The following is a 7,376-nucleotide window of genomic DNA, read 5'->3' on the forward strand; positions in this document are numbered from 1 at the left end:
TCGCGACATTCCTCTTTAAGGAGAAGGCGGGACCAAGAGAGCGTCATTTCAGAGTTAATTAACCCTATTGGCTAGGTCCACGCATGCGCTGTCTATCTCTGCGGCAGTCTTCTGAAGGGGAATTCTCTAAGTTAAACAGAAAGAGTCGACTCTTTTGAACCTCAAATGACTCGTTACCATTTTTTTTTAAATCTGAAAATTTAAAAAGGAAAAATTTTATTAAAAAATCTTTTTATTAGTTAAACTGTTCAGTGAACGGTTTCTTAGTACTCTGATCAGGAAAATGACATTGTAACTTATATTAGATATGTAACTAAAAGAAAGCCAGTGTTCATCATTCTTCTTCCTCATACTGCTAAAGTGTTGTAGAATCTTCAATTAACATTTATGTCTATAACAGTCTAGTCATTACAATTTCTGTCCATTTTTCTTTATATATATATATATATATATATATATATATATATATATATATATATATATATATATATAAACATTAAAACCTTAATATTAATTATCTATGTAAATAAAATAAATGTTTTGTCTGTACATTCAGGACAATGTGGTCAGAACTTTTTCTGTCCTAACGTTTCATATATGAACCACAAACCAGTCTCAGAAAATGTTCTGTCTGTATGTCCCATAGCCAGCATTTGTCACTGAATCATGCAAAACTGGCTAAAGTACCTTGGTATTCACCTGAAGTTAAACCTGTGCCATAAATAAAAATCAAAGTTAATCAAAACAAAAGGGAAGTTATGAGTAGTTCTGTTCCAGATTATAAACCGCAAGTTCTGACAGCGTACTGCGCATGTGTCAAACTGTGGGCTCGTCTTTAATCGACTGCTGGACAGAATTTAATAAAACTTTTGCAGTACTTAGATATCTGCCTGAGGCTTATCCTGTACCATAAGTGAAACTCAAATGATGAGTAAAAGCTATTTTATGAACATTTATTTCCCGGATTTAATAATCTATTAATAATAATTTGTATAGCGCTTTTAACAATTGGCATTGTCCCAAAGCAGCTTTACACAATCAAAAGAATTATTTAAGTTTGTATGGAATTTGAATGTGTATGAATCAAAATGGTCAGATTGTCCCTGATGAGCAAGCCGAGGGCGACAGTGGCAAGAAAAAACTCCCTGAGATGGTAATAGGAAGAAACCTTGAGAGAAACCAGACTCAACAGGGAACCCATCCTCATTTGGGTGAAACAGAAATCAGGAAATGATCTGCATTTATACTGTTTGTTAGGTGGCAGGCAGTTCAGCATAACAGTTGATGTTAATTGATGTTAATATGGAGTCCAGTTAGTTATTGAAAACTCAGGTAGACTTGTATGAAGTATCGAACTGTCAAGTCCTCAGAGAAACAGCTGCCAACACCAGTCGAGGCCAGAACCTTCTTCTAGGTAGCGAGAACCATTCCCAGAATCGAGATGCATCCCAAAGAGACACACGGGCATCCATGCGACAAGATCTCCAACCAAAAGCGGGGCACCAAGATGGGTCAGACAGGTCCGGAGGGCAGAGGGAGTCTGGATCACTGGCAGCTCAGGAACGACATGTGTAGCTCGACAGAGAGAGGGAAAGAGAGAGAGGGGAAGAGAGGGAAGAGAAGGAACGGGAGAGAGAGCAGAAGAGGAGAAATAAAGTTACAGTAGGTATGGTCACAGTCACATAATGTATAATGTGAATGTATATTTACTGTAGAGTCCAAGCAGAGACTCCGGCAGGACTAACTATAACAGCATAACTAAAAGGGAGAGCCAGAAGGAAACACAAACATCATGGCTCCCTCAGATGAAAGCAACCAATCACCTCACCGTCAACAAACCTGAGTGATCAATGAGAGTGGGGAAGACAGCATCTAAACATACCAGTTCACCATAATACTCCATGAGTCTCCCAGATCTGCTCCTTTACCTAAGGCAAATCTATTTATAAAAATGCTTGATTAAATAAATAGGTTTTTAGCCTGGACTTAAACACTGAGACTGTGTCTGAGTCCCGAACACTATTTGGAAGACTATTCCATAACATTGGGGCTTTGTAAGAAAAAGCTCTGCCCCCTGCTGTAGTTTTAATAATACGCGGTACTGATAAGCAGCCTGCATCCTTTGAGTGAAGTAGGCATGGCGGATCTATCAGCTCACTCAGATACTGCGGCGCGAGACCATTTAATTCTTTATATGTCAAAAGTAGTATTTTAAAATCAATGCGAAATTTCACAGGGAGCCAATGCAGTGAAGATAAGATAGGGGTGATGTGCTCATATCATCTGGTTCTAGTGAGGACTCTTGCTGCTGCATTCTGGACTAGCTGAAGCTTGTTCATGCACCTAGTTGAACAACCAGACAGTAGGGCATTACAATAGTCCAACCTAGAGGTAATAAATGCATGAACTAGTTTTTTTGCATCGTTTAGGGACAATATATTTCTTATCTTGGCAATATTTCTGAGGTGAAAGAATGCTATTCTGGTAATATTATCTACATGAGCTTCAAATGAAAGACTGGAATCTATAATCACACCAAGGTCTTTTACTGTTGCACTTGATGGAACAAAAAGGCCATCTAAAGTTACAGCATGATCTAGAATCTTACTTCTGTATGCAGTCCTATGACTAGAACTTCTGTCTTATCTGGGTTAAGCAGAAGGAAGTTAATTAGCATTCAATTTCTTATGTCCTGCACACATTGCTCAACTTTATTAAACTGGTTTATCTCATCAGGTTTTGCTGAGATGTATGTTGTCAACTGTGTGTCGTCAGCATAACAGTGAAAACTAATACCATGATTACAGATTATGTTGCCCAGAGGAAGCATGTAAAGGGAAAAAAGCAGTGGGCCTAAAACCTGAACCCTGTGGAACACCAAACTCCACTACAGAATAATCACCATTTAAATCTACATACTGATACCGATCGGTTAAATAGGATCTGAGCCAGGAGAGGGCTGTACCCTTAATTCCTACTACATTTTCGAATCTCTGAAGAAGAATACTATGGTCAATGATGTCAAAAGCTGCACTGAGGTCGAGTAATACAAGCATGGTTACACAACCTTGATCTGAGGCCAATAGGAGGTCATTTACTACTTTAACGAGTGCTGTCTCTGTACTATGATGAGGCCTAAATCCTAACTGATACAGTTCATGTATGTTATTTCTATGTAGATATGGACATAGTTGCTGTGCTACCATCTTTTCCAGAATCTTATCAGTAATTGGACAGTTGTCAGGGGTCAAGGTCAATATGAAATAATAATATTAATTATTACATTAAAGCTGATCAGCTTATTTATAGCCTCATTTTATCTATTTCTAAAAACTCTTTTTTGTTAACTACCGGCACTTACACTAGTCATTCATATACCAGTAAACTGGTAACAGCATCATGGGCCCCCAAGGCAGGGACGAAAGGCCAGCACGTCTGGTCTAATCCCACAGAAAAGCACAAATCACCAAAAAGTTCAACACAGTTGAACATCTCACATCCACGTCCCACAACACACAGGTCCTAGCAGTTGAAGAAGCCAACCCAACCTTCAAATTCCCCAAATTCCTAATCCAAACGAGTCACCCATAGAACACGCCATACTAACACGTCCGATCCAAGGAGGCCCAAACCGTCAACCCAGAGCACCCAAAGGACTTACTGCCAATGACCTGGTGCCACACACCGCAGCACATTCCCAGAGGTCTAGTGGAGTCATGCTGCTCAAGTAACAAAAGGGGAACCTACACAATACTGAGCATAATGTTTTGGGTTTATCTCCTTGGACTAAAATCCTTTCTCTTTAAACTCGAGGACAAAAATTGTCCTCTAGAGGGAGACAGAGTTCTTGAGGATTGCAAGGATTTTAACTAGACATTTCATGTTGCTTTAGTACCTGTAATGTTTGAGGGGACCTTTTTAGCATTTATCATCATTAAGCCAACCCATAGAATGAACCTATACTAAAAGTACTAAAATTATAGTACTATATATCTATATATCAATGCATATTTCTAGTCTGGGGGTCTCTTGCCTCCCCATACACAGGGCTTGAGGGTTCATTCGGTCTGATGAGAATGGAAATCATGTAAAGCCACAGCTATAGGCACATTTTAAACATTGTCTCTATTTTTCATCATTATTAAAACATCAATTGATGGCGTTTATTAAGAATGTGTAAAAAGCAGAACTTGTTCTGGCAGCTCATGGTCACTATGCTCTTTCCTTCCTTAAAGTTAAAATAATTGTTTTATCCTTTGTGTTTTTTCCTCAACTGTAGTTAAAATGTACTTATATTAATGCTATGTTAACTTGCCTTTGCAGTTGCATCTTTTGCCTGTGTTTAATGGGTTTATTATGATATTATTGTTTTATTATTATTCATAAATAGTTATTTGTAAATAATTAATAAACTGTGTGCAAATGAGCTTATGCTGGTGCTGTGCCTAGAGGTGGTGAAATGGCTAATATTATTATTAGCAGTAATTAAGGAAACACAGGAAACACATCTTTCGAGGCACTGCATGACACTTCCTGAATGCCAAAAGTCTATCAGCCATCTATGGAAAATTAATGAGCTGCATACTGCGATGGGGAGATGAACAGCGTTCTTGAACTCCTTAATAAATCAGAATGAATTTCTTTCCATACCTTATGTATGCTGATCTGTTGTTCAACCCCATCCTTTACTAGGATTAAAGTAGGTACGTTGTGAAAATATTTCTCAGCAAAACATTGCTCAGGACATCACACTGCCTCCAAGGTGCTTGCCTTTCTCCAAAAGGAAACTTCATCAGACCAGCCCACCTTCTTCTACTGCTCCATGGTCCATTGTCGACAGGAGTCATGACAAGACAGGCTAGGCTTGCACATCAGTGATCCTTGGGTTCCAATGAACCTGTTGCCAAATCACAGGTTACCCTTCTTTAAAGCACTTTAAACATCCCACAAAACAGTCAATTACACAGTGAACCAACGTTGCTATGTTGTGTTTTATGAGAGGTTGCCATGGTACTGAAAGACCTCAGAGAGCATGCGAAGGGAAAGAAGTTGATTTTCTGCCCAATACAATGTATTTACTGTAAATTAGAATAATTAGATATGTAATAATATATGGCTTTTCCAATAAGCATCACTGCATGTATTAAAATATAAAAAGAAATTCCTTTTAAAGTGGCTTGACTTTGTGAAAAAGCAGGACATTACAGCCTTTGGCTTCATCAATGATATTTGGACAAGCAGTTTAACAGCACAGTGGCTGGATGAAGATCATGGAAAGTTGTTCTTCATGCAAAGCAGTTTGCACACTAAGGCAATAGCAGGTGCATCTGATGATATGATTCAAACGAGGGGCAAAGGATGTGCTCAAGGACAACACCAACTACTCCTATTGGTACTCAAATCAAATTCTAATCAAATTCAAATTTTATTTCTTGTCATATACACAAACATGCACAATTTGATATGCAGTGAAAAACCTGCACTTCATCCGGTCTAATTGATTACACCTTGCGTAATTACACCTTGCCATGCGGGAATCTTTAGAAGACTCCCCAGTACCTTTGATTAAATTTTATATAAAATTAATGAAAACACAATGTATTGTTATAATGCTAATATTCTGTTAACATCCCAACATTTTACATATCATATACTGTATATTTATCACACATTAACGGGAGCCAACGACTCAAAGTTTTTGTTATAATTATTTATTTCATAACAGTTTCATTGCAAATAAATTGCTATATAAAATTTTATTAAAAACTGCATATCTAGTGCTTTAGTCTAAAGATCACTATCCAAACTCTATTCCCTGAGCCACTGGAGATCCTAGGTTTTTTAATGTTTTTTTTTTTTGTGCATGGATAAGTAAAGAGTAAAGAAATAATAAAATAATAAAAAACATCTACTGTACATTTTTGGTTGCAAGTCAGGTCTTCTCGTACCCCTGGGATATCCTCTAGGCCCCATGTAGCCCTATATAAGATAAACAGTATGAAAAAAATTAGTGAAAAATGATCGGTGGTTATGTTGTTGATGATGATCTCACTTCACTGTACTGTAGGATAGGTGTGTGGTATAACACATTTACTCAAGGCTAACTGAATTCCTTGACACTGTTGACATTTGAGTGGAGGATGGTGGGATAACAGTAAGAATCAGAGAATAAATAGGCCTTTAGATGCTCTTTAAGGAAAAAACTGTACATTTTTACATTTACTTAAGTTTCCCCTGTTCTTATTTATATTCTTGCTATTTTCTTTTTTTTAGAACTGATATTATATATAATATAAATGTTATATATATATATATATAATTTTTTTACATTAGAGGGATTTACCATGTTAACATTAATATGTTAACATATTATTTATGCTTGATCCTTTTCAAAAAATGTTTATTAAAGCTGGTTATCCGTCCATAAGACGTGCTTAAGCGCTACAAGGGGAGTCCATGTCGAGATTTCTCTGTAGCGACAGCTGAAGATGTGCACCCAAGTGTGCAATGCTGCCTGGAGAAATAGTCTTTTCTGACTAGTGTCTGAGTTAGCTTACATAAAAACAACAACAAAAAACAAGTGTCTTAAATCTAACAAGATTTTTCATGAATATACAGTAAGCTTTAGCTAAACAATTCAATAACCATTAATATGGGGATAAATACTGTCAAAATAATAACACCAAACTGTTGGATAAACAGAGAATCATATGAAGCTCATACAAAGAAATATAGACAATATAGTTGTCATGTCCTCTGAGAATTCCAGACATGCACAACTCCTGTTCTCCTGTGATTTTCATATACAGCCTCCATAATGGGTAAGCAGAAGTTCCCTGGGTAGCAACGCTTTGTTGATACCAGAAGTCAGAGGAAAATCCCCTGATTGGATCAAGCTGCCAAGAAGTACGAGAAACAGTACAAGAAAGAGACACCGCAGAGACTGACAAGCACAGACAGCTCCACTCTAACATTCAGGGGAGGAGCAATTGTAACTTGCAGAAGATGAGTGTACTGTGAAAATATTTTAGAAAATGGAGAACGAAGACAAGGTAGAAAGTATCTGTCTGGCTTTTCTAGTTAGGCAACTAACTAGAAAATAAGATTTAAACTGGGAGGAAGATGAGGGAGATCAAGACCAGAAGATGGTGGTAAAGCAACATAGTAGATGCCAACTGCCAGTAAATGGCAAGAAAACAAGAAGATCTTTTTCTTAGAATGCACAAATGCACACAAAACATCAAACCCCAGGGTAAATATGCTATACGAAAAAGAGAACGCATTGGGTTCAACATCAGTCAGCCAAGAACAAAATTCTGAGGCAATCATGAGAACAGACTCACAGAAACCACACAGGCAAAGATTAGGAAAAAATC

This window comes from Clarias gariepinus, chromosome 21 (genome assembly GCF_024256425.1).
Source record: "Clarias gariepinus isolate MV-2021 ecotype Netherlands chromosome 21, CGAR_prim_01v2, whole genome shotgun sequence".
NCBI lineage: Eukaryota > Metazoa > Chordata > Actinopteri > Siluriformes > Clariidae > Clarias > Clarias gariepinus.